Genomic DNA, 27,399 nt, shown 5'->3' with positions numbered 1-27,399 from the left:
CTGAACTGATTATGTAATTAAATCATGTTGAGAAATAAAGTTAGGTGTCAAAGACATAATACTGTCCTTTATACATTAAACCAGTAATCTTTCTTTCTTAAATGTTTTTCCTGTGCTGGGACGCCTTGCTATCTAAGTTGGTAGACCATGTGACTCTTGATCTTGGGGTTCTAAGTTTAGGCCCCATGTTGGGTGTGGAGATTACTTACAAAAATAAAATCTTTAAAAAAATAAAAATTAAAAAGAAATAAATGTATTAAATGTTTTTCTGTGCTAATATCCACCTACAATGTAACAGACTCAAAAAATATTTTGGGATTCAGCAAGAAAACATTTTCAAAATGGTCTTTTTTTAATGAACACCAATGTAAAAATTTTTTTTTACAAAAATTTCATGTAAATCAACTATGGCAATTTGAACTTAAGACTTGGGAAATAAACTCTGGTACTCCTATGACATTATTCTAAAAGATAAAAGAAAAAAGAGATTAAATGTATGATACCAAGCCTGCACCTCCTTAAAACTCTCAAACTAATAATTGATGCCATATGTGTGTATATATGTAATATATACCATGTAATATAATTTTAGAGCTTATAAATAAAAATATTATAATAGCTAACATTTCTTGTATGTTTAGGCACCGTACTAAAGGCTTTCCATTTATTCATTCAGTCTTCACAACAAAACTATGAGGCAGATACTGTGCTTATTCTCATTTTACCAAAGAGGAAGCTAAAGCACAGGGAAGTTAAGTAACTTGGCCAAGGTCACACAGCTGGTTATATGATGGGAGCTAGCATTGAAAACCAGATAGTAGAGATCCAAAACCCGCACCTTTTTTTTTTTTTTAATTTAAAGATTTTATTTATTTATTTGACAGAGAGACAGCCAGGGAGAGAGGGAACACAAGCAGGGGGATGTGGGAGAGGAAGAAGCAGGCTCCCAACAGAGCAGGGAGCCCGATGTGGGGCTCGATCCAAGGACCCTGGGATCACGCCCTGAGCCAAAGGCAGACGCTTAACGACTGAACCACCCAGCTGCCCCCCAAACCCGCACTCTTAACTACTGTGCTAAACTTCATTCTTATTATCTTCTAAGCCTCCAAAACAACCTTATGTAGCAGGCAGCACATAATTCCCTTTTAACAGATGATGCAGCTGAGACTCAGAGAGGCTAAGTGACTTATTTAAGGTCATTCACTTAACAGATACTTATGAACATATACTGTCTGGTCATTGTGACACACATCAAAGAGAAACAGGCAAACTGACGAGGACCCTGCTATTATAGTGGAGAGACCAACTGATAAACGATCTATTATACTACATTGAGATGTGCGCTATGACAGGGATAAGCAGAGGGAACTCTGAAAGACCACAGAAGGAACTTTTCTAGGAAGATTTTCCAGAGAGAACAAGGAGCAAGCCAAGATCTGGACAATGTCCAGAAATTATCCAAATGCCAAAAGCTGTAAGGAGAGAGGTCTGATAAGGTCAGTAGGGACTAGAGAATGAAGAGCCTTGGGAATCACTGAAGAATTCAACCTTATTCTGACGGCAGTGAGAGAGCCATCGAAGGGTTTTAATCAGGTAAGAGATGAAGTAAGATACACATTCTAGAGAAATCGCCCAAATTATAGTGAGTTGAAAGGTTTGGAAAAGAGAGATCATACTAGAGGAAAGCTATTACTGTAACTGGGGCATAATACTATGGTATCCTGAACTAGGAAATAGGGGGAACTGGAGGGACCTAGAAGATATTCAGAAAGTAGAATTAATATGACTTGGTACTTGGTTTAGGGTTGGGGGGGTGAGAGAGCTAAGGATGTTGTCCAGGATTCTATCCTATAACCAGATGGATGGATGGTGGTGGTTCCATCACCAAAATAGCAAATTTGGAAGGAGGTGGCTCTTTGTGGGGAAAAGGAGAAATTCAATTTTGGACATGCCAAGTCTGAAGTGACTGCAGCACAGCTAAGTAGATTTTGTTAATATTAGATGGTAATTGGAGTTACAGGACTAGTTGAACTGGCCCAAGGGAGTTTGCAGAGTAAGACTGGAACTGAGCCTTAACTCAAATTTAGTCACTGAGGTAGAAGGAAAACCAAGCCAGAATGGATTTAGGAAGTTGTGAAAAGTAAGCACAGGAAAACGGAGGGAGTGCGTAAGGGCCAAATGTACAAATCTCAAGAAAAATGGAAGAGTCTGTTAAATTTAGCAGCAGGAATGTCCCTGATGGCTCTGGCAAGAGCAGTGTCAGTGGGATGGTCGTGGTGGAAGTCAGAATCCTATGATTGAGGGGGAGGAAGAAGGTAAAGAACTGGAGAGTGCATCTAAGCAATTTTCTAGAGCTGAATGCAATTTAGATGAAAAGAGTGACTCCAGTCTCAGTAAAATAAATAAAACAGGTAAAGTGGGAGTACTTAGGTTATAGTAAAAAAGTATGGGTCTGAATTTAAGAATTCAAAGGTTAAGCAGTATGACAAGATCCAGGACATTTTCCCATAAGTGGACGGTTGATATAAATGAGGTGAAAGAGTGCAAATGACTGACAATCTAGTACCGGACAAACTGTCTATGTGAGGGGTGTCTGGGTGGCTCAGTCGGTTAAGTGTCTGCCTTTAGCTCAGGTCCTGATTCCAGGGTCCTGGAATTGAGCCCCACATTGGGCTCCCTGCTCAGTGGGGAGTCTGCTTCTCCCTCTCCCTGCTGCTCCCCCTGCTTGTGCACTCTCTCTTTCTCTGTCAAATAAATAAGTAAAATCTTTTTTAAAAAGTCATCTATGTGGACACTGGAGTCACCAGCTTGATAGCTGAACCTGGGAGTAGAAAGGAAGACTGAACCAGAAACCAGTCCTCAAAGACTGGAGAAGACTAACCAGGTAGTTGGTGTAGGACATCATGAGCAGGGCACAGAATGATAAAATCAGACTGTGAGCCTCAGAGGTGTTTTTATACAATGGTAAAGAAGTGCTGGTCTGGGAGCACAACTGGGGCAAGGCAGGAGCTGGGGAACAAAGAAGATGGGGTCTTTCCTCCTTAGTTTGTGGTACATGGGGTGTGGAAGGAAGAGGGATGCATAGAAAATATTTTCCCCAGGGTTGAAAGGATTCCAGTTAAGGTTAATAGAAGAAAAGACAAGCCAGAGAGCATAAAAACATACAGTTTGTTTATTATGGGACAGGAGTTCCAGGAGTAACGAGGGAGAAGTCTACCTTCTGTGGAATAGATAGCTAGCGTGTGTTGGTTGTCCAGACATTCACTGCTGCCCTCTAACTAAGTATATAGACATTTTTCTTCCTGGTACCCATACACCACCAACGCCCCTGCCCCAGTCCATGATCTGTGAAGGTGGCTGTCTCCACCCTCAGAACTCCTGTTCCCAATGTGTGTCATTGAGCAAGCTTATGTCCTTGACAGCAGCTGGCATCCACCTTATGACAAAGAGTAGAACCTGACTTATGAAACAAACACTGTGAACAGAAGAACGAAGGAAGGAAAGCAAATATTTACTGATATTCCTGACCCCTACCATCAATTAATTCTGAAACCTGACCTAGAGCTATTTTTTAGTTATGTTTTAGCCAGTTTGAAGACAGTTTTATGTTATTTACTTCATAGAGGATGGTAACTGATAAAGGAATGAAAACTGATAAAGGAATGAGCACACACACACACACACACCAAACAGGAAGGTCACAAGAGATGATGGATGACTAGAGGGTCTTAAATACTCGATGGTAGCTGAGAATAATAGGGATGCAAAGTTCAGTATGTGGGGTTGGCTGAAAATGTCCAAAATAATTATTTCCATAATCCCTCAGAAACACAGAACTGAGGCCTCAAGGAGGAGTCAGCCATGACCATGAATGCCTGGCTTAAGGAAGTTCTAGTACAAGTGAAGAGGCTGGGCATGGGATTGCTGATGTAACGACCAGCAAGTGGACTGATGACTGAAACACAGCACTTTTGCAGCTCGACCCCCTGTTCTTTTCTCGACTCTTGCAAGTACAAACCAATTATTACAGACAAATTTTCATTATTGTTAAACACCTTTAAGAGAAAATTACCTCAAACTTTAATGATATGATGAACCTCCACTAGTTTTCCTTTATTTCCTAATATTTATCTAAAGGTTGAGTGTTTGATCACAGCATATGTGATTGTAACTCAGTGAAACTGGTAAGGATATCAGCACCTCCACCCTGGCTGAAAAGATATACCCATGATCAGGGTGTCTGGGTGGCTCAGTCGGTTACATGGCTGCCTTTGGCTCGGGTCATGATCCCGGGGTCCTGGGATCAAGCCCCACGTTGGGCTCCCTGCTCAGTGGAGAGCCTGCTTCTCCCTCTCCCTCTGCCGCTCCCCCTGCTTGTTCTCCCCCCCCGTCAAATAAATAAACAAAATTTATTAAAAAAAAAAAGATATACCCATAATCACCTTCGCACTTTCTGTTGCAATTAATGAAAGACTACTCCTTCCTTGAAGTGATACTATTCCCCGAATACGGAAGGGATAAAAACAAAGGAACAGAAGTTAGAAACCATAATTTTATGGGTCAAAAGAACACATTATATATTTTTTTACCTTTTACTTTTTCTCACCTTCTGGGTTTCTGTTTTAATTTCTTTCAAGATTTATAATTCTTGTTACCAAAGAAAAGGAGACAAAAGGATTCCCTCCTACTTCTAACTAAAACATTTTGATCTATTGAGAATTTTTTTCTGTATTGTCTCTGCTTTTCCTCTTCCATCATCATTTTACTGAATATCCCTATTCCCCTTTGTTATGATTTCAAGCTCATTCAACGCTTCAGATGCTGGTACATTGATCTTTTCTTCCCCTTCAGTGCCTCTGCAGACCTGGAGAACTGCACCTGTGTGGGGAAACCAGTGCACCTGCAATCGCTCTAGCAAATGTGATTGTACCCTTGAGAATCTGGTGAGGATTTTTCTAGTAACTTTTTGCGGCTGTGAAGTACCAAAGTTGAAAGCAGGCAACACAGCATGATTCTGTCTTCTCTACAGGAGTTATTACATGCAATTATTTGAAAATGAGACTCTAGATTAAAGCTGGGAATTCTACTGTGTAATTAAACACGAGTTTTTCTTTCTATAAAATTCCAGGCTCTATTATTTCTCTACCATCCATACCTTCTTCAGTGTCTCTTCTCTCTGTAAAGCACTTTTCAACACAAAACTCTGAAACTTCTAACTAAGAAACAATACAGAATACTACAATGGAATTGACAAGAAGGTGCCTTTATTAGGGCGGCTCTCTCCTGTGTCCAAAAAACAAATAAGGTTTGGCAAAAAAAACTCAAAAACAAAAACAAAAAAACCACCCAAAAAACCCCACAAAACAAAAACAAAAACAAACAAAACAAGTGGCACAGATTTTGAAAGAGATCACCTGGTTGCAGAATTTCATTTGGAAAAACGAGCATGCTACAATTATTCTGAGTTACTGTCTTAAAACTTTTGCAAAACATTTTATGGAATGTACTTTCAGAAATGCTCTGACTTATTGGATTCATATTCTTTTGAAGCATAGTTTAAAGGCCTCCATTTCCTGCCATCAGGGCTTCTTTGACCATTCCTGTTCATCCAAATCTGAGCCTTTTACTTATGCTATTCATTTTAGGTATTTAAATTACTATCCTCCGCCTGTTCAATTGGCTTCACTCATACTCTAAATTAGACTAGGGCTTTCCCAGGCACAATAAGCACTGTACATATCTTTTGTCAAAAACCCCAACCCTAACACACTGCACACTGCTGAGCACATTGTGCACTTGAAATGAGATGGGACTGATGTGGCTAAAACACTGCAGCAACACTATCTTCCTTCAACGTCACAAATAAATATCCATGCAGGGAAATGTGTTTTATTAGAGCCAGGACTAGACTGAAGATCATTCTGCAAAATGTCCTAACTTCTATTCCTCCAAATTTACATTTTATCTCTGTCCTCACCCTTTCTCTAAAGTGGTGGCATAGCATTTCCTGAAACTTGCCCCAATTCTTTAAAACACCTGGCAAATGGTCCTCACATTGACTTTAGAACTAATGTTTATCAAAAGCGGCCACTGAGGACTGCAATGCTCCCAGACTGGGATTATGTTTTCGATCTCAGCTCCAACTTCCCCTTCTCCAGAAGCCTTTTGTGACTACCTTCAGCTGTTTTAGGAATTATTCCTCTATTAACTGATAGTACTCTACATGTCCAATGACCAAAGCACTTATCATACTGAAGAGTAATCATTTATTGACTCGGTTGTGTGTCCAACAGACCTTGAGCAGAGACTGGGTTTTAGTGATACATGAAGACCCTGAACCTAACATTGTTTGTGGTACATGTATATTTTAATGGTGACAAGCTGACCCAAAAAAATTCCACTTAAGGTTATTCAATACTTTTCTTCTATTATCTACATGCCCAATACACAAGCAGTTCCATTTGAGAGTATTTAGCCTCTGTGGAGCATTATATATAAAGCTCTGATCTGCAATTAGAGAAGATGGTGCAGACTGGAAAACACAGCACATACTGGACTCAAGCATCCTGAATGTTGCTAATAATTTTTCTTCTGAATCAACTGCTGCTTTGGAGGAACAGATCAGGATTAGTACTCAATCATCACTGAGCCCTCCAGTGTGGGTATATAGAGCTCTCTAACAAAGGTAAGCATCTGGTATTTGAGTTACTAGTGGTTTAGGCAACAGCTTTTTCATTTAAGGACTTTTTATTTTTTTATTTTTATTTTTTTTAAAGACTATTTATTTTGAGACAGAGCAAGAGCAAGAGAGAGAGAGAGAGACAGAGAGGAGAGAGAGTGTGCATGAGTGGCGGAAGGGACAGAGGGAGAAACAGGCTCCTGGCTGAGCAGGGACCCAGGGCCCTGAGATCATGACCTGAGCTGAAGGCAGATGCTTAATCGACAGAGCCACCCAGGTGCCCCCATTTAAGGACCTTTTAATTTGACTTAGGATAGAACTGCTCCACGAACGGAATGTTATAGAATTACATGGCTTAGAATAAGTCACCTTTTCCCAGTAAACAGAGAGTTAGATTCTTAGCCAAAATCATTACTTTTGATGTTCTTTAGCAGAACTGATGTCTAGAAAAATCCTTCTAGCTTGACTACTGAGTTAACAGGAATGCAATTAAGTATGATAATCTCTTGAACCTCTACCCATTTCCATGTTTTTTCTCTTAGTTTTAAAGAAAGATGTGTCTTCCAACTTACAGTCTTCAATTTCTATGTCCTGCAAATTTCCCACTTACTCTCTCTATTTCTTGTCTTATCACTAATTCGTCTACATTATGTCACTAAAAGTTCCCTGGGAAAGCTCACTTTTACTCTTTCTTAGTCCTTCTTCCACTTTTCTGACCGTTTCTTCTCAGTCTCCTTTGTTGGCTCCTCTTCCTGTACCCACTGAAAAAAGTTCGTGTCTCCCCTCCCATGATTCCATCCAGATGCCTAGCTAGAGCTCCAGACCTGAAGACATCTCAAATGCAACATGTCCAAAATTTGATCTTTCTCACAAATTCCCACTCCCAGTTTACTAATCATCTAGGCTCTGAAGCTAGAAGCTTGCCACATACATGACTGATAAGTACCAACATCACCCCCACTATTTATTAAAAGACTGCTAATATGCTGGCTTAAGAGTTTACATGACTCTCATTTAATTCTCCCAAGAAGCCAAGAGGCACATATTAATAATCTGCTTGTATGGGGCACGGAGAGTAAAGCATCAACGTCACAAAGCAAGTGTGGAGCTGGGATTTAAACCTAGATCTGCATACAAAGCCCATATTCTTAACTATCATGCTATACTCATGTTGCAACTGCATCCTAGAGAAGGAAAATAGCAGATTTCTCACTAGTCGCACCTCCATGATTGTCCACCCTACTCATAATGGGGAGAGAATCAGGAAAGTCAAGCATGCATACTGATGTTGCTTGCCTCATCTGCTATCTATGCTACTCCCTGAAAGATTGCTGCAAAAGCTGTGGAGGAGTGCCCAACTTCAGCTTTCACCCAGCTCTGAAAAACAGGCCAGGTAGGCATGGGCGGCTTAGAGTCACCCATTTCCAAAGACTAAACCACCTCAAAGTGGGACAACCTGATGGCTACCCTTTGCAACTGGGTCTCATTCTTTTCCAGAGCCCTTCGAGTAAATGTTCATAGGTAAGCAGTAAACTACCTGAAAAAGTGTACTCATCGGAAGCTACACACACATTCTTAATGTACTCAGGCAAAAAATCTACATTTCACGTAGATAAGGTTCAGCTGAGGCATTCCAAGAAAACTTTTACGCAACAAAGGCTAGTTCTTTATTCCCTGATGATTTCTCAGATAAGATACAGTGAGCTATTACCATCATCTGTGAATATGCCTACACTCCAGATTATATTATCAAGAAAAGGTTCATCATAAAGGGATTTCCCATGAAGTGAATTAGTTGTTTCAATCATGCCTTTAATTAATACTTACTGAGGTTACAAAGGTGAATAAGACACAGTTATTGCCCTGCAGGGAGCTTACAGAGTTGTGAGGAAGAGACAAAGAGAATACAAGGCAGTGAATTTTATATGAATAAAGTGATGGGGAATTTAAAGGACAGAGCAAGCAACTCTGCCATGGGCAAGTTCTTCTGTACTTCTCTGTCCGCAGACAGACAGACAGACACACACACACACCCTCAGACCTTGGTTCTCCCCTTTCTTTTATATACTTTATATAAATATTTTCTTCTTCTTCTTAGCTGTTGCTAACTAGCTAACAGGATTGACCTAGAGTATTACACTTCCATTTTATTTCAATTAGCATTTGTGGAAGGTCTTCCAAGTGTATTCCAGGAAACGTTACTAACATTGACTACTTCTAACTTCTAAATTCCTTACGTTCAATGTTTCAGGGTTTACTCTGAATGTTGGGATACTTACTCTATACAATCTATTAAAAAATTTAAAAAATCAATGATACATCTAAAGACTGCTTTGGTCTTTTCTTTTTAATCTATAAGGAAAACAGCGTAAATTTATAAGTTAAGTCCTTATAAAGTGCCTGATACTCAGTAGACATTTGTTGAATGAATTAAAATTGATATGAAGATTGAATACCACCCATAGATTGGCTGGTGAAACACGAGGAAGGCTGACTGCTCTGTTTCTCCAAGGTCAGGGGAAGAATGAAGACATTTTCCTTCTAATTCTACTAGAATATAAGCCCTTTAAGAACACACTCCATGTCTTAGTCACCTTTGTGTTTCTTAGCAAATAGGGAAGAACGTCTTAGAGCAAAGTATACATGTTGTAACTGCTGAATCAATGAGATAGAAAAGCAATAAAAAAATCTAAATTTGTCCTAGAATGACTATTAAGTTCAGCCCAAGACACCAAGTAAATAACGTAATAAAGCAATCAAGAGAAGGTGCCAACACAATGAAGTTGTTGAAGAAAAGCAATTAAGGGATATACCATAAAGATACTTTGAGTCATGGACAGATTATCTACAGAATATGCCAGTATTCTTGGAAAGTGAAGTACACAATAAGACTGCTCTTGCTTCCACCTGCTGGTATGGGAAAGTAATTTCTTAGATTATACAGAAAATGTTTAGCAGCTCTAGGAAAACCTTTAAAAAAACACTGAACTTTCAAACTGCTCTTGCAAAGATAACACAGTTCGCTTCCCATAAAGAGCCCATTCACAAAAATGTATACCATGATCTCAGCCACAAATACTTTGAGTACAGAGCAGAACTACCTTAAACATAGAGACAATCCAGTGGCCTTTATTTTGAGTAGCCTCCTATGTCTGATAAAGCCAAAAGCAGTATCTATTTTCTTTCATTGTACAGTCCCTTTTTTGTATTCACGCAAGTGGTGTTTAACTTTGATGACTAATGGTCACAGAGATTCACAAATGTGAAAAATACATAGAAATGAGTGTATATAAAACTGGTGAAATGTGAATAAGATTGGTGGATTGCATCAATTCCTTATTGTAACTGGGGAAAACTGTATCAAGTGGATATGGAACCATTCTGTGTTATTTCTCATAACTGCATGTAAATCTGTATCTCAAAATTTAAAGTTTTTTTTTAAAAAAAGATTTTATTTATTTATTTGAGAGAGATGGCAACAGAGATAGCAAGAGAGAGCACAAGCGGGGAAGAGAAGGAGAAGCAGGCTTCCCACTGATCAGGGAGCCTGACACGGTGCTCGATCCCAGATCATGACCTGAGCTGAAGGCAGATGCTTAACTGACTGGGCCACCCAGCCACCCCTCAAAATTTAAAGTTTTTAAAAAAGGTGGCTGAGCGCTGTATATACCACTTGCAGCTCCTTTAAGGGGAGGGGGTCAAAGTATGACTGGTTCTTCCAAAGTATAAAATCCATGACTCCATACTGACATACATGAATGAAAAAGAAAGAAGGAAAGAAGAAAGGAAAGGAAGGAAGGAGAGAAGGAAGGAGGGAAGGAACCAAGAAAGGAAAAAAAAAAAAAAAAAAAAACCAAGCTCCTGTACAGGTAAATTCCAAATATCTAATACTCAAGAAGGTGAAGATTAATTTCTCTCCTGCCCTGGGTATGGGCTGTACTTAGTGTCTTGTTCCCAAAGAGGACAGGCATGGAGAAGTGGGGGAAAAGTAACTTTATAGTAGAGAAACCTGGCAAACACTACCTCAGCGAACTGACCAAGACTAACATCTTCAGTGATGTCACATAGACATCGTGTACCCCTAAACATGACATGATAAAAAGGGCACAATACCTCTGCCATCTTCTTCCCCAAAACCTATAACCTTAGTCTAAGTGTGAGATAAACACAAGTTGAGGGATATTCCATAAAATGCCTGTTGGTACTACTCAGAACTCTCAAGGCCATTAAAAACAAAGACTGGATGATTGACTCTCACAGCCCAGAGGAGCATAAGGGAACATGCTGATTAAATATAAGGGGATCTCCTGAAAGGGATTTTGAAAGAGGAAAAGGGAGGACATTAGGGAAAAATAAGTGAAATCTGAATAGAGGGTAGAATTTAATTAAGAGTAATGTACACGTATTGGTTCCTTAGTCGTACTAAAGAATCAGTATTGGTTCTGTAGTAATGTAAGATGTTTTAACATTAGGGGAAACTGGGTAAGGGATTTATGGGAACTCTCTGCACTATCTTGGCAGCTTCCCTATAAACCTGGAACTGTTTAAAAAAACACAAGTTTATTTTTAATTATCAACAAAAATTTGATGACTAAAATGACCGGTGCAGCTATAAAGGTCCAATCTTGGTTTTACGTAATGAAAATATACTATTTATTTTGGAGCCAGTGCCACATACAACTTCAGTTGTGTACAACTTCCTATTATCAGTAAGGCTTAAAAGTAGAACTAATTATATTATACAAAGTCTCCCGTAGGAATGAACGATGATCCTGTGAACTCTTTCTTAAAATATTAGGGATCTGGGGTGCCTGGGTGGTGCAGTCAGTTAACTGACCACTCCTGGTTTCAAAGGACTCCTGGTTTCGGCTCAGGTCATGATCTCAGGGCCATGAGACAGAGCCTGGAGTCGGGCTCCATGCTGGGCTTGGAGCTTGCTTAAGATTCTCTCTCTCTCCCTCTGCCCCTCCCCGTCCCCTACTGCTCCTTGTGCTGTCTCTCTCTAAAATAAATACATAAATAACACTTTTTTAAAAAAAGTTAGTGTTCCACTTAAAAAACAAAAAAGGAAATTTTCTTTAGATTTTGGAATGTAATGGAAGTAAGTTCTTGTTCCCAAATTTCACTGTAAATAAATGAGAAGGGCCTCTTCAAAGTCATCTTTTCCAAGAGATAGGAATGAAAATTAAAAATGTTAAAAAGAGGGGCGCCTGGGTGGCACAGCAGTTAAGCATCTGCCTTCGGCTCAGGGCGTGATCCTGGTGTTATGGGATCGAGCTCCACATCAGGCTCCTCTGCTATGAGCCTGCTTCTTCTTCTCCCACTCCCCCTGCTTGTGTTCCCTCTCTCGCTGGCTGTCTCTATCCTGTCGAATAAATAAATAAAATCTTTAAAAAAAAATGTTAAAAAGAAACTGCTTAAGGTCATACAAAGAACTGTGTGACACTAGAAATACTTGTACTATTTCTACTTTTGGCAAATAGAACTTATAGAGAAGGCTGATTACAAAGTTAGAAGGAAGGAAATAGAAAAATAGAAAAATAAGAAGAAGATAGTAGTCTAAATGATTTTCTGCTAATGTTGTATATAGCACAAGTGGTTTAATATTTACAGGTTTTAAAGAAATGTACTGTAAATGAACATGAAAAGACTGCTCTTCCTAAATCCTTCAACTGGCTTAAATAAAGCCACTCGAGAATCATAGCATCTGAAATCAAGTGTTGCCTCACAAACGAAATCAAGACTTCCTTAATAATTCATTAGTAAATGGCCTACCCACACTCATGGAAAACCACAATTCAAAAAAGACATTCCACTTTTATTTTTCTCTAGGAGGATGAATAAATTGCTTCTGGCACATTTAATAGGTGTTTGGGGTATACTTTTCAGAATTGAAATCCTTACTAAATTACTCAGGAGAGAGACTTCTCTCCTTGGTACATCAGTTAATACTTAGGCTCTCTTTTTTGGGTCATCTCACATGGATATTTTATTGAATGAATGATGATGGCTAAATCCTCATGCTAGGCTTAGCTAACAACTAGTCTGCTTTTCTTTTTAAAGGCTGGTTCAGCCACAAATAGGTGTTTATTGTTATTACATGTGATGACGATATGTAGATTATGTATCTATTATTATCTATCAATTATCATAGATTATGTATCTTTGAAAAGTAATTGATCTCTTAGAGCTATATACTGAACTACTATGATTAAAGTAATATAATAATGGGAATATGTTTCAAAATAATTGGGGGAGGAAGTACATGAAAACAGACTGGCCATGAGCAGACAATTTTGAAGCTTGGTGAGGGAGGTGCATCTACTAACTTTTGGCTTTGGTTTATGATTGAAAAATTTACATAATAAAAAATTTTTTTTAAAATGAATGACTTTTCATGTGCCTTGCTCTAGTTATTTTTTTTTTTAAAGATTTTATTTATTTATTTGACACAGAGAGAGACAGCCAGTGAGAGTGGGAACACAAGCAGGGGGAGTGGGAGAGGAAGAAGAAGGCTCATAGCGGAAGAGCCTGATGTGGGGCTCAATCCCATAACGCCGGGATCACGCCCTGAGCCGAAGGCAGACGCTTAACTGCTGTGCCACCCAGGCGCCCCTCTAGTTATTATTCTAAATTCAGACATGGTCCGAAAAACAGATGAACTCAACATTAACATGAACTCCATAAATGAACTCACATTGGCAAGCATATTAAAAGGGACACTAGGGGCACCTGGCTGGCTCTGCCAGTACAGAATGCAACTCTTGATCTCAGGATTTTAAGTTCAAGCCCCAGGTTGGGTGTAGAGATTATTTAAAAATAAAATCTTAAAAATAAATAAATAAAAAGAAAAGGGATACTAAATGGAGCAAACCTCAAAGGAAAACAAGAGCACAAGAATAAATATATTTAACCAGTGAATGAAGATTCATAAATTCACAGTTGGAAGGGGCCTTAGAAACCAGCCAGTTCAAATCCTTTAATTTAGGATGAAGGCCAGTGAAGTCCTGGGTAGCCTACTATAGGCTTATGCTTCAGCATTTTACTTTCTCGCAGATATAATGAATGTTACATTGTAAATGGACTGTTAAGAGAAGCTTCAAGGGATATGGCTTTCTAAAACAGGTGGCCAGCAACTTTGAGTATCGCTGTCAGATGGCGGGCATGCTACTTCATTTAGTTACAAGTAAGCCTCTAGCTGTTTCTTGGCCACTGTCAACCACCAATACCAGCACCATCAATAATAATAACAATGACAAACATTTATATAGCAGGTATGATTCTAAGTGCTTTTCATATACTAACTCATTTAATCCTTCCAACAATACTGTGACACAGATCACCTCTTTTTTTAGAGATGGTGAAATTAAGGCACAGAGAGGTTAAATCACTTACTTAAGGTCACACCGCTAGAAATGGCCAGTAACCCACGCAATCCTCCTCCAGAGGCCATGCAGTTCAATACTACAGTCTATCACCAAGCACTTGGTCATTTCTGTCATTCTCTTGAGGTTGCCCACAGCTCATCAGTGCCCGCTACTTTTCTTTAGTCTGTCCTGTCCTTATTGAGAGAGGCACAGACATAATCAGAAAGCATGGCCTGTGTGGTTCTATGTTGACTAATGCTATGTCCCAATTCTCCTGCTGGTGTGCCTTAGCAGCCCCTAGAAGCCAACTGTCTGTACTTTCGTGGGGAATAAAAAAGTCAAGAGACTATATGAGAAAGAAAAATAATGATGACACCTTGTATTTCTATCAGACATGTACATCCTTAGCAAATTTTACCATGATAAAAATGATTTCAAATTCTATGACTGCCTACCTACCAAAAGGCTACTCTTTATTTTTTATTTATTTATTTTTTTAAAAGATTTTACTTATTTATTTGACAGAGATAGAGACAGCCAGCGAGAGAGGGAACACAAGCAGGGGGAGTGGGAGAGGAAGAAGCAGGCTCACAGCAGAGGAGCCTGATGTGGGGCTCGATCCCATAATGCCAGGATCACGCCCTGAGCTGAAGGCAGACGCTTAACCACTGTGCCACCCAGGTGCCCCAAAAGGCTACTCTTTAAAGCAGAGAAGAGTTACCTCACGAGGCAAAGATAAAGGGTAGTTTTAAAAAAATTTCATAACAAACATGAAAGATGAGTAATTACCAACCTTAGCTCCTTTAGATTTCGAAGTCACATTGAAAGCAAAGGAAAGCACCTACTTGAATATAACACAAGGTCATTTAACCTACTTGTGAAGTGCGTATTATGTCCATGCACTATGCGAAGGGTTTTCTCTGCGTTACCTCATTTAATCCTCACTCTATAAATGAAGAAACCAACACAGACAAACATTCAAGTATTAACTCCAGGCTCACATAGCTAAGTAAGTGGCACATGTGGGATGTGAACCAGGCACTCTTATTCCAGAATCTGAAAGCTTAACTATTTACTAAGCTGCCTCTTCCAACCTAAAAATGTTATATATTTTTGTATAAGCCAAGCTGCTGATTACTGGTAGAATAATAGAATTTCAGAACTGGAAGTCATCTGGAATGATTCTACTTTCTAGTGGAGCCCCAGGAAGATTTGGTAAAGCGAGAATGGAAGGAGAAGGGGCATCCATGACTGTGTTTCTGTTGCACATAGGCATGAGTGAGAGCTAGAGGATTCAGAAGGAGAAGCAGATTAGACTGTTTCTTTCTTTTTCTTTTATAGGGGGAGGGTGGGAGGATTGGAGAGAAAAGGAACTTTACATGCATTCGATTTTGGAAATAGGCAGTTTGTAACACCAGTAAGCTATCCAAGAGAAGGTATGTAATAGGAACTTGGAGCTCAGAGAAGAAAGTGAACTCGGAGCTATTTGGTAAAGATAAAAGATGAATAAGGCTTCAAGGAACTTACTGGCTAGTATGGCAGAGAAACACATTAGAATTTAGCATACACTGGGGTGCCTGACTGACTCAGTTGGTGGAGCGTGTGACTTTTGATCTTGGGGTCATGAGTTCAAGCCCCACATTGGGTGCAGAGATTACTTTAAAACAAAATCTTCCAAAAAAAAAAAAAAGGAATTTAGTAAATACTTATTGATCACTTACGTGTACCAGACAACACGGTACTGCAAATGCAACTACAGTGTTACATCAAGATGTTACAGTTGCATAGAGGACCAATACTCAACCCAGACTGGGGAGTCAGAGAAAGTTTCCTGGAGAAGGGATACGAATAGGAATTACCTAGGAAAGATGGAATAGGATGTGTGAAGAAGCCTAAAAGCAAGCCTGGAATAATGGAAAGACTAACAGAGGCCTATTTTTAATCACTGGAGAGTGTATTCTAGGAATCACAGCCAATTTAGAAGTTAGAAATGGAAATGAGAGAGAAATGAAGCTGGAGAGGTTGACAGGCAAGACTCTGTTTTTTGTTCTTTAATGTCATGCTAGACTAGAGCCTGAACTTCATTCTGGAGGCAATTGGATGCCCTCAGTGAGAGGGTAAGATTTATCGTTTAGCCAGGAAGGTTTCTTTCTTTATCCACAGATAGCTGGGGAGGGGGGCGAGGCCAATTTTAGGAGGTAAAGGAGACTAGTTGGGAGCCTTCACTACTACAGATGGACAATAACTAAAAGTGGGAATAGAAGCGGGAGAGAAAACAATGCATTCAAGAAATATTCAAAAGGTAAGACTGGCAGGACTTTGTGAGACAGGATGCTGTGGGCGGATGGTAGTGTTTCTGATGAAACAGAGCAAACTTACCACTGCAGATAGAACCCGCAAGAGCAAGACCAGGCTGGGGAAACAGTACTAGGTAGATTTCAGACAGGTTGCTTTATCAGTGCCTGGAAGATACAGCAGGGCGTGGCAGTGTGGTAATTCAGCAACTGGGTATATGAACCTGATGACTAGGACACGGCTCTTGGCAAGAGACAAACACAGAGATGTCTTCAGATGTCGTATTCTCAGAACAGACTGGGATATCTCGGCGAGCACACAGATAAGAACAGTGGAGTTAGTGTGAAAAAGTAGGGAGGGGAAAAGACTGCAAACTAACTGGATTGGAGGAAGGTTTCAGACAGGATGGTGTGTGTAGAGGAGACTTCAGCATGTATGGTATGCTCAAGGAGACAGAAAAAGAGCTTTACAGTAGACATTGAGGAGAGAAACTTGAGAAAAACTAGCATTTGAGGGCTATGTGTCAAGAAAAAGCAGCTTGAAAAAATTTGAGGAATGCTCATAGTAAAAAAATTAGGAATTCACATCTCTGGAAGTCAAGAATGTGTGGCCAACAGTGTAAATGTTACATAAAGACTAAGGCAAGTCAGGACTGGAAAGTATACACTGGATTTGACAACTAACACCCAAGACTCAGTGTGTCATCTGGTAAGTGACTCTTTTCCCTCTTATTCTTTGGCAGCTACATGAATCGAATTCATATTGAATCTGGAAACAACAAAACATTCTGAGTTTTTTCCTATGTGCTGCTCTTATGTTATCCTTCTCTTATATAGGTGTGATTTAAATACAAGACTTTATATTTAATATCATTAAGAATCTCTTTATCAGGGGCGCCTGGGTGGCACAGCGGTTAAGCGTCTGCCTTCGGCTCAGGGCGTGATCCCGGCGTGATGGGATCGAGCCCCACATCAGGCTCCTCCGCTATGAGCCTGCTTCTTCCTCTCCCACTCCCTCTGCTTGTGTTCCCTCTCTCGCTGGCTGTCTCTCTCTCTGTCAAATAAATAAATAAAATCTTAAAAAAAAAAAAAAGAATCTCTTTATTAGAATGGTACTCTAGTGAGATGCGATCCTCTGGAACTTTAATTTTTCACCTTTACTTAGAGTCACCTGAAAACTTTATCAGTGGGTCATCTGTATCTTCACTGATAAAGCATTTGTGACTTTCAATAACCACATATAGTCAGTTTTTATTATCCAAATCCTTAGGTCTACTTTTTTCTACCTTGAATGGAAGAAAAGAAATTGTAAGTCACTATGTAGCCAGGTGGTATCGAGTATTGTGGGAAACTTTTTCATGTACATTAATTCCTGTAATCCTTACAAAAATTACAACAGGTAGTTAATATTATCTCTAACATAGGGTTGAAGAAACAGAGGTTTTGTGCTTATGCAAGCATGTAAAACCAGGTTTCCTTTCAAAGCCATGGAGATTGCACATTCCCTTTCTTTTCCTTCTCTCCTTCCTTCCTTCCTGGTGTAATCTTCATATACGGAGATTCGTTTTTTTCCAGTTTTGTTGAGACTAACTCATACGTAATATTATATAAATTTCAGGTGTAGCACATTGTCTTTCTTGGAGTCATTTCATTATTTTTAGCATGTTTGCCTTGGTCATCTAACTTACTCAATGTGGCTATTTCTAAATTCTGATAAACAGTCTGAGGGTAAGAAAACACCCTCTTCTGATCTTCACATGTTCAAATACTACAAATACTACTGCCTTCAAGGATCAATTATGACCTTGTCCCTCCCTTTTATCTTGGAACTAGTCTCTCCCTCCCCTTGAACTCCCTTATCAATTTCTCTATTACTCTCTCTGGTACTTATCACCTTCTACCGTGTATTCTAATTATTTCTGTATGAGCCTTATCATATACATAGTATCACATACATGTATATGTCTTACCACCATTCCTAGGCTGTGTTGCCTTAGTCTTTTAGGAAAGATCAAAATAAGGGGTGCCTGGGTGGCTCAGCGGGTCAAATGTCCGACTCTTGATTTTGGTTCAGCTCATGATCTCAGGGTTGTGAGATCGAGCCCTACATCCAGTTCAGCACTTGGCATGGAGCCTGCTTAAGAGTCTCCCTCTTCCTCTGCCCCTCCCCACCTCTGTCTTGCTCTCCCTCTCTCTAAAAAAAAAAAAAAAAAAAAAAAGGTCAAAATAAGATATAGCCTTTATAAAGTCTACTTCTGTACTTACTGTATAAGTATTCTTGAGATTACCATTCATTGTATTTAATTTCTTTCATACAATGCATCCACATGATAAATTTATCTCACAAACACTACCAGGAAAAACTGTGTTCCTGATACTTCTTAACAATATATTTTCCCTTTGCCCTTATTGGCAGAAAGCTTACAGTAAAACTCTGGACCTCATTAAATCAACTAGGCTAACCCTAATGTTCCTTTTGATTTTTTTGTCTAATATTCTTTTCCTTTCATTTTGTTAATCTTAATGTGTACTTTTAGGTAAGCAATCACAAATTAATTTTGGTGAAGAGGAGACCACAAAAAAATTTCAACAAGCAAATAACACCAACTTAGGTGCCTTGCTTTATACATCTATTATTCTCGTGCTATTTATCAGTCCATGACATATAGTAATTGTACTCAGTTGATCTATCTGGCATGAGTGAATATAGATGTGGAAGTTACATATGGGTTTCAATCAGCCACATTCTGCTACCCACCATTCCTGTAATTTTGCAATTTTTCAATGTCATTAGAAACATTTTTGATGACCTGTTATACACCTTTACAAATGAGTAGGCTTAGGTCCTTTTTGCCATGCCAAGAAAGTTTTTCATGTTTTTACTTCTTCTTAGCTACCTCTGTGCAGTTACGGAAATACAGTACTTGTAGCAAGGCTCTAAATCTAACAGCAGGTGTTCCATCTTCTTTGGGTTCTCCTGGGGACTTTTTCCACTAGGTAGGTCAAAATGCATGTCATTACCTTCTTGGTCTGACCAATAAGTACTTCTGCTGTGCGTATCCAGACTAAGATTATGTTTTGCTCAGTGCCATGTTTTGCCAGACCCAAGTAATTCCCAAGTCATACAAGTCCAGAGAGTCTGGCTTTTAAGCCCTCACCTGACCCCAGGCTCACTCATGAGAGGTCTGCCTTCTGTTCTTTCTCAGCTTGGTTGCTTCTGACTCAGTATTTCATAGGCTGGCACCTTCTTCAATTTCTTCAGTATCCAAGTTGACATATTTAGAATGAGTCTTGCTCCCAGAATATTCATTATATTAGACTATTACTCTTCAGACCCATCAACTGGGTCACTGTGTGATCCCCCCAGCGATGAAAAGGAATATGACGCAACATCATGTTTTCTAATATACGGCTTCTCTTCTGCCTCATACTCACCTAGTATATAATAAAAATCCCTCTGTATTTGTTGGTTAAGTTAGCCTCCTATTGCGTATTACTCCACTATGTAATTTTATATTACTCAACTAGAGCTAAATTAATACTTAGACATAATACTTTCCCCTGGCATCTGTATTTTTGGATAAAATACTTTGCAATGAGTTATTTATTTCATATAGGGTTTGAAAAAGTTACTTTTTACTGCATTTTGCCTGTCATTGTCAATATCAAAATGCCAAATCTGGGGGCCTATACTTCTTAGGTCTCACCAGGGAACACTGAATTTTCAGTCATTATCACTGATAACGACTTTTCATCCATCCATCCATCCATCCATCCATCCAGTCATTCAATAAATACTTACTAAGCATCTACCACGTGAATAACACCAGGCTAAGTGCTGGAAATACAGACATAAACAACAACAACAACAAAATAGGCTCCTGATCTCAGAAAACGTGTCAACTAGTGAGAAAGGCAAACACTACTACTACTAATGTGTGTGCTATGGAAGTGCTTACAGCATTCAAAGGGACCAAATTTAGTAGGAGGCAGGTAAGTTCATTCTGAGGAAGTGCAAAGTAAGCTGATATTAATAGCACCTATTACAATTCAACTATTTTTTTTAAAGATTTTATGTATTTATTTGACAGAGAGAGAGACAGCCAGTGAGAGAGGGAATACAATCAGGGGGAGTGGGAGAGGAAGAAGCAGGCTCCCAGCGGAAGAGCCCGATGCAGGGCTCTATCCCAGGACCCTGAGATCACGCCCTGAGCAGAAGGCAGACACTTAACGACTGAGCCACCCAGGCGCCCCTCAACTATTTTTTTTTAAAGATTTATTTTATTTTAGAGAGGCAGTGAGGGGGAGAGGGGGGGAGAGAGAGAGAGAGAGAGAGAGAGAGAGAGAGAACTCCTGTGCGTGCGTGAATAGGGGAAGCAGGAAAGGGATAGAATCTTTAAGCAGACTCCCCAATGAGCACGGAGCCTAACTCGGGGCTCAATCTCACATGAGATCATGACCTGAGCTGAAACCAAGAGTTGGATGCTTAACCAACTCAGCCACCCAGGTGCCCCACAATCCACCACCTTAGAGATTTGTTTCATTACTCTCTGATTCCTTGAATAGAGTGAGGGCATGGACCTAAGCAAGCAGGGATAGTTTCTTTTTGCTTTTTTATTAAGTTTTAAATTTTAATTCTACTATAGCTAATATACAGTGTTACACTCGTTTCAGGTGTATAATATGGTGATTCCACATTTCTATATATTACTCAGTGCTCATCAAGATAAGCACACTCTTAATTCCCTTCACCTATTTCACCCACCCCCCTACCCACCTCCCCTCTGGTAACCATCATGTGTTATTTCAAGAGCCAATTTTTTGGATTGGCTTTTCCCCCCATTGTTCCTTTGCTTCTTAAATTCCACATACGAGTGAAATCATATGGTATTTGTCTTTCTCTGACTGACTTATTTCACTTGGCATTATACTCTCTAGCTCCAAGGGATAGTTTCTTTCTTATTCACAGCTGTATTCTCAGTTTAGTTCAGTATCTAGCATAGATAAAATATAAGTATTTTCTAAAAATATTTTATTTATTTATTTATTTATTTATTTATTTATTTATTTATTTAGTGCGTGCAAGCACAGAGAGGAGCAGAGGGAGAAGGAAAGAGAGAATCCTAAACAGACTTTGCCTTCGTGTGTAGAGCTCTATTCCACGACCCTGAGGTCATAACCTGAGCTGAAACTAAGAGTCGAACACTTAACAAACTGAGCTTCCAAGGCGCCCCTATAAGTATGTATTTTGAGTGTAAATCAAATGAAATATATCTGTACATATATAAATATTGCTCAAACGCAGTATGAAAAAAATAAACAACCCAATAGGAAAATAGCCAAAAGACACCACAGCCATAAAATACAAATGGTAAATAAACATGAAAATACACTCAAACCAATCAGTAAACATGGCAATGTGAACAAAATCCCAGAGATACCATTTTACAACGACTGGATTGGCAAAAGAATGACAACATCAAGAGCTGCTGAGGATGGAGGATCATGATTACTCATGAACACTACACAGGGATGGGAAGTAAATCAGTATTACCATCTGGGAAAAACTGGTTATCATCTGATAAAGTAGAGAACGTACAGATTGTACAACCTAGCAATTTTTCTCTTAGGGCTATACCCTTGCACATATGTATCAGGAGAAATTATAAGAATATTCATAGAATATTGTTTATAATAGCAAATAACTGGGATCAACCTAAATACTCATTGACAAGAAAATAGATAATAAATTTTGAAATGGTCACCCAGTGAAAGGTCTTACAGCAATAAAAATGAACCACACCCACGTAAATCGAGTTTCATCATGTGAAACTAAACCATATGTTGTTACGAGAAACATATATATGTGTTATGACGTTATAAACAAAAACGACAGGAAAATAAACGTAAATACAGGACAGTGGTTATCTTTGGAATAAGAAGAAGAGATATGGTCAGAGAGGGGCACACAAAAGACTTCAAAGGTACTAGAAATATCCTTTCAGATATATAGATACTCTTTTTTCATTCTTTTAACTATAGATATCTAACTTTTGTGTATAATATTTTATAATAACTTTTCAGATGAATGACAAGTATTAGACAGGTTGTAGAGAGGCAGGGAAAGAGAAGAATGTTCCAAACAAGGGATCAGCATGTATTAATTTAAGACGAGGAGATGAGGGGGGCGCCTGGGTGGCTCAGTCGCTAAGCGTCTGCCTTTGGCTCAGGTCATGATCCTCGTGTTCTGGGATCGAGCCCCGCATCGGGCTCCCTGCTCAGCGCAAAGCCTGCTTCTCCCTCTCCCACTCCCCCTACTTGTGTTCCCTCTCTCACTGCCTCTCTGTCAAATAAATAAATAAATAAAATCTTAAAAAAAAAAAAAAAAGATGAGGAGATGAGGACATGAACTCTCAGGCTGCAACACTGAGCTCACTGAGTGAGAGGGAAAGCTGGGACAGCTCAGAAGTGGTCAGACTACACAGGGATTTACAAACCAATCAAAGAGTTTTGATTTTCTCCTAAGGTTAATGGTGAACTAAAGATTTTTTATTTTATTTTTCAAAGATTTATTTATTTGAGAGAGAGAGAGAGAAAGGGAGGGAAGGAAGTGAGGGAGGGGGAGAGGGAGAGAGAGAATCTCAAGCAGTCTCCCCGCTGAGCACAGAGGCTGATGCAGGGCTTGCTTGACCTTACAATGCTGAGATCATGACTGAGCTACCAAGAAGCCCCTGAACTAAAGAAGTTTAAATTAGAGTGTAACATGTCACATTTGGATTGCATAAAGGTCTCTGTTTTCATAAGGAAAGTATATTAGTAGGAAGCAAAAATTGAGGCTGTGATTCATGATGAGGATTTGGATTATAGCGGTGGTACTGCAAATAGAGAAAAGAGAAAGCCGTTATACCTCGTAAATGATGAAAAAGATAGGGACAGAGAAAAAGGCCAGGGACAGCTCCTAGACTTTTGATGTCAGTAAATGGTAACATTCATTGAGACAGAGAACAATGGCAAAAGAACAGATTTATAAGATTTGTAAATCTGGTTTAGGATAAAGTGATACTGAGATTAAATAATAACATAACAGGTGCTCAATAAATATTTGTAAAATGAAAAACTGGACTGAATATAAGACTTCTAAAAGGAATTGCATAATTGGGAGCTGGAATCTAGTATCATTCATCTATTTCTCTTTCAAATAAATAACTTGTGATTCTCTATATTGCACCTTGACATAGAAGGATTCCTCTGAGAAATGAAATCTGGAAGTTGTACATATGTATAAAACACAGTGTTAGAATGATAAAAATCAAACAATGTGGCCCTTGTCATATGAATGTTATGGCACTGTAGAAAGCAGGCGATACCTGAAAGCTGTGATTATTTCAGTCACTATGACCATTGTTAGGATGTGGGCAGGAAAACCCAAAAGCTGCTAGAACTGATAAATGAATTCAGCAAAGTCAAAGGATACAAAATCAACATAAAGAAATCCGTTATATTTCTATACACCAATAATGAAGCAGAACGAGAAATTAAGAAAACAATCCCATTTACAATTATACCGAAAACAGTAAGGTACCTAGGAGTAAACCCAACCAAAGCGGTGAAAGACCTGTACTCTGAAGAGTATAAAACACTGGTGAAAGAAACTGAAGATGACAGAAAGAAATGGAAGGACATTCCATGCTCATGGATTGGAAGAACAAATATTGTTAAAATGTCTATACTATCCAAAGCCACCCACACAGTTAATGTAATACCTATCAAAATACCAATAGTATTTTTCACAGAGCTAGAACAAACAGTCCTATAATTTGTATGGAACTACAAAAGACCCCGAGTAGCCAAAGCAACCTTGAAAAAGAAAAGCAAAGCCGGAGGCATCATAATTCCAGACTTCAAGTTATATTACAAAGCTGCAGTAATCAAAACAGTATGGTACTGCCACAAAAATGGACACATAGATAAAAAAAAAATAGAACAGAAAACCCAGAAATGAGCAGTTCAGGGCACCTGGGCTGGCACCGTTGGTGGAGCATGCGACTCTTGATCTCAGGGTTGTAAATTCAAGCTCCACGTTGGTTGTTGAGATTATACTTAAAAATAAAATCTTAAAAAAAAAAAAAAAAAAGGAAAGAAAGAAAACCTAGAAAAGAATCCATTACCATATGGTTGATTAATCTTTGACAAAGTAGGAAAGAATATCCAATGAGAAAAAGAATGTCTCTTCAACAAATAGTGTTGGGAAAACTGGACAGCAACATGCAAAAGAATGAAACCAGACCACTTTCCAACACCATACACAAAAATTAATTCAAAATGTATTAAAGACCCAAATGTGAGACCTGAAGCCATAAAAACTGTAGAAGTGAACACAGGCAGTAACTTCTTTGACATGTCCATAGTAACTTCTTTCTAGATAAGTCTCCAGAGGCAAAGGAAACAAAAGCAAAAACTAAACCATTGGGACATATCAAAATAAAAAGCTTCTGTATAGTCAAGCAAACAATCAATAAAACTAAAAGGCAACCTTCAGAACGGAAGAAGATACTTGAAAATGACCTATCCAATAAAGGGTTAGTATCCAAAATATATAAACAACTTATAAAACTCAACACCCGAAAAACAAGTAATCCAACTTAAAAATGGGCAAAGGACATGAATAGACATTTTTCCAAAAAAGACATACAGATGGCCAGTAGACACATGAAAGATGCTCAACATTATTTCTCATCAGGGGAATACAAATCAAAACTATAATGAGATATCACCTCACACCTGTCAGAATGGCTAAAATCAACAACACAAGAAACAACAGGTGTTGGCGAGGATGTGAAGAAAGGGAAACTCTTTGCCTTGTTACTGGGAATGCAAACTGGTGTAGCCACTCTGGAAAACAGTATGGAGGTTCCTCAAAAAGTTAAAATGAGAACTACCCTACGTTCCAGCAATTGCACTATTAGGTATTTACCCAAAGAATACAAAAACACTAATTCAAAGGGATACATGCACCCCGATGTTTATAGCAGCATTATCTACAACAGCTAAATTATGGAAACTGCCTAAGTGTCCACTGATTGAAAAGGGATAAAGGAGCTGTGCTGTGTGTGTGTGTGTGTGTGTGTACACACACACACGAAGACTTTCTTCATTCAGTGGTCGAATCTCAAAGTGACATATCCTTTCATTTGCTTAGATCTTCTTTTATTTCTTCCAGTAGTGTTTTGCAGTTTTCTCTGCTGATGTCTTACACATTTTTTTATTTATTACTCTTTAAAGTTTTAAATTCTATTTTTACTGATAAAATGAAAAATTTTCCTTTCCCAATTGTACCTTGCTAAGATAAAGCTATAAATGAATTTTTTATGTTGATCTGATATCCAGGAACCTTGCTAAATTCATTTATTCTAATATTTTATCCTTTAAATTTTCTACACACACAATTATGTCATTGTGAAAAATGGCAGTCCTATTTCTTCCTTTCCAATTTTTACATATTTTTTTTTTCCCTTAAACTATTGCACTGGCTGAAACCTCAAGGACAGGATTGAATAGGGATAGCAAAAATGGTCATCTTTGTCTCATTCCTGATGTCAGGAAGGCTTTTTAAAAATAATTTTACTAGGGGCGCCTGGGTGGCACAGCGGTTAAGCGTCTGCCTTCGGCTCAGGGCGTGATCCCGGCGTTGTGGGATCGAGCCCCACGTCAGGCTCTTCCGCTGTGAGCCTGCTTCTTCCTCTCCCACTCTCCCTGCTTGTGTTCCCTCTCTCGCTGGCTGTCTCTATCTCTGTCGAATAAATAAATAAAATCTTTAAAAAAAAAAAATAAATAAAAATAAAAATAAAAATAATTTTACTAAAGTAAAGTAAAAATTAAAAAAATAAAAATAACTGTACTACTATGTATGAAGTTTTATGTCAGTTTTAAAAAATATACTTTATGAAGTTAAAGAAGTTCTTCTATTCTTGGTTTGCCAAAATTGTTTTTTAAAAATCGTGAATGGGTATTAAATTTTATCAAATTCTTTTTTGAATCTAGCAAAATAATCACATGATTTTTCTCCTTTATTCCATTAATTGGTTAATTTCATTGATTGAGTTTCTAATTTTTTCAAACTTATGAAAACCCACTGGTTTTCCTTTGTAGTGTTCTCCTGAATTTTTGGAATGAGGGTTTGGTGGTCTCATAAAACTAGGTGGGAAGTGTCAGCTATTTTCCTGTTCTTTGGAAATGTTTATGTATGATTGCCATTATTCCTTTGGTATTTGGGAGAATTTACTGCTGAAGCCATGTGGGTCTAGACTTTCCTTTGTGGAAAAGCCTTTCAATACAAAGACAGTTTCTTTAATAAATATAGGATTTTCTATTTCTTCATGTGTCCATTTTAATGTTACATTTTTCTTTTCTTTTTTTTTTTTTTAAAAGATTTGATTTTATTTATTCGACAGAGATGGAGACAGCCAGCGAGAGAGGGAAACAAGCAGGGGGAGTGGGAGAGGAAGAAGCAGGCTCATAGCGGAGGAGCCTGATGTGGGGCTCGATCCCAGAATGCCGGGATCACGCCCTGAGCCGAAGGCAGAAGCTCAACCGCTGTGCCACCCAGGCGCCCCTAATGTTACATTTTTCAATGAAATTTCCCACTTATTCAAATCTTCAATGTATTGGCAAACACTCCACTGGCAAATACTCTCACCTTTGTAACATTTGCACAATCTGTAGTGATGTTCCCTCTTTTATTCCTTTTTTTGATGTTTTTTCTCTCATTTTTCTTGCTAAATAAAGTTGATTGATTTTATTATATTTTTAAGGAACAAACTTTGGCTTTGTATACAAACACACACATACACACACACACACACACACACACACACACACTGGAATGTTATTCAACCACAAAAAAAGAATAAAATCTTGCCATTTGCAATGACATGGATGGACCTGAAGAGTATTATGCTAAGTGAAATAAGTCAATCAGAGAGACAAATACCATGAGTTTCACTCATATATGGACTTTAAGAAACACCACAAACGAGCAAAGTTTAAAAAAAATGGGGGG

The 27,399-nt window shown here is 38.7% G+C and overlaps 1 protein-coding gene across 2 annotated transcripts in view; it reads right to left on the bottom strand.

Annotated features, from left to right (window-relative positions):
• The window catches only part of NLN (neurolysin), a 97,976-nt gene that overhangs the window by 61,976 nt on the left and 8,601 nt on the right, over window positions 1-27,399 (bottom strand). The gene's annotated exons all lie outside the window — the stretch shown is intronic.

The sequence above is a fragment of the Ursus arctos genome, unplaced genomic scaffold (assembly GCF_023065955.2).
Source record: "Ursus arctos isolate Adak ecotype North America unplaced genomic scaffold, UrsArc2.0 scaffold_5, whole genome shotgun sequence".
NCBI classification, from domain to species: Eukaryota; Metazoa; Chordata; class Mammalia; order Carnivora; family Ursidae; genus Ursus; species Ursus arctos.
This window is presented reverse-complemented; position numbering and strand designations above follow the sequence as displayed.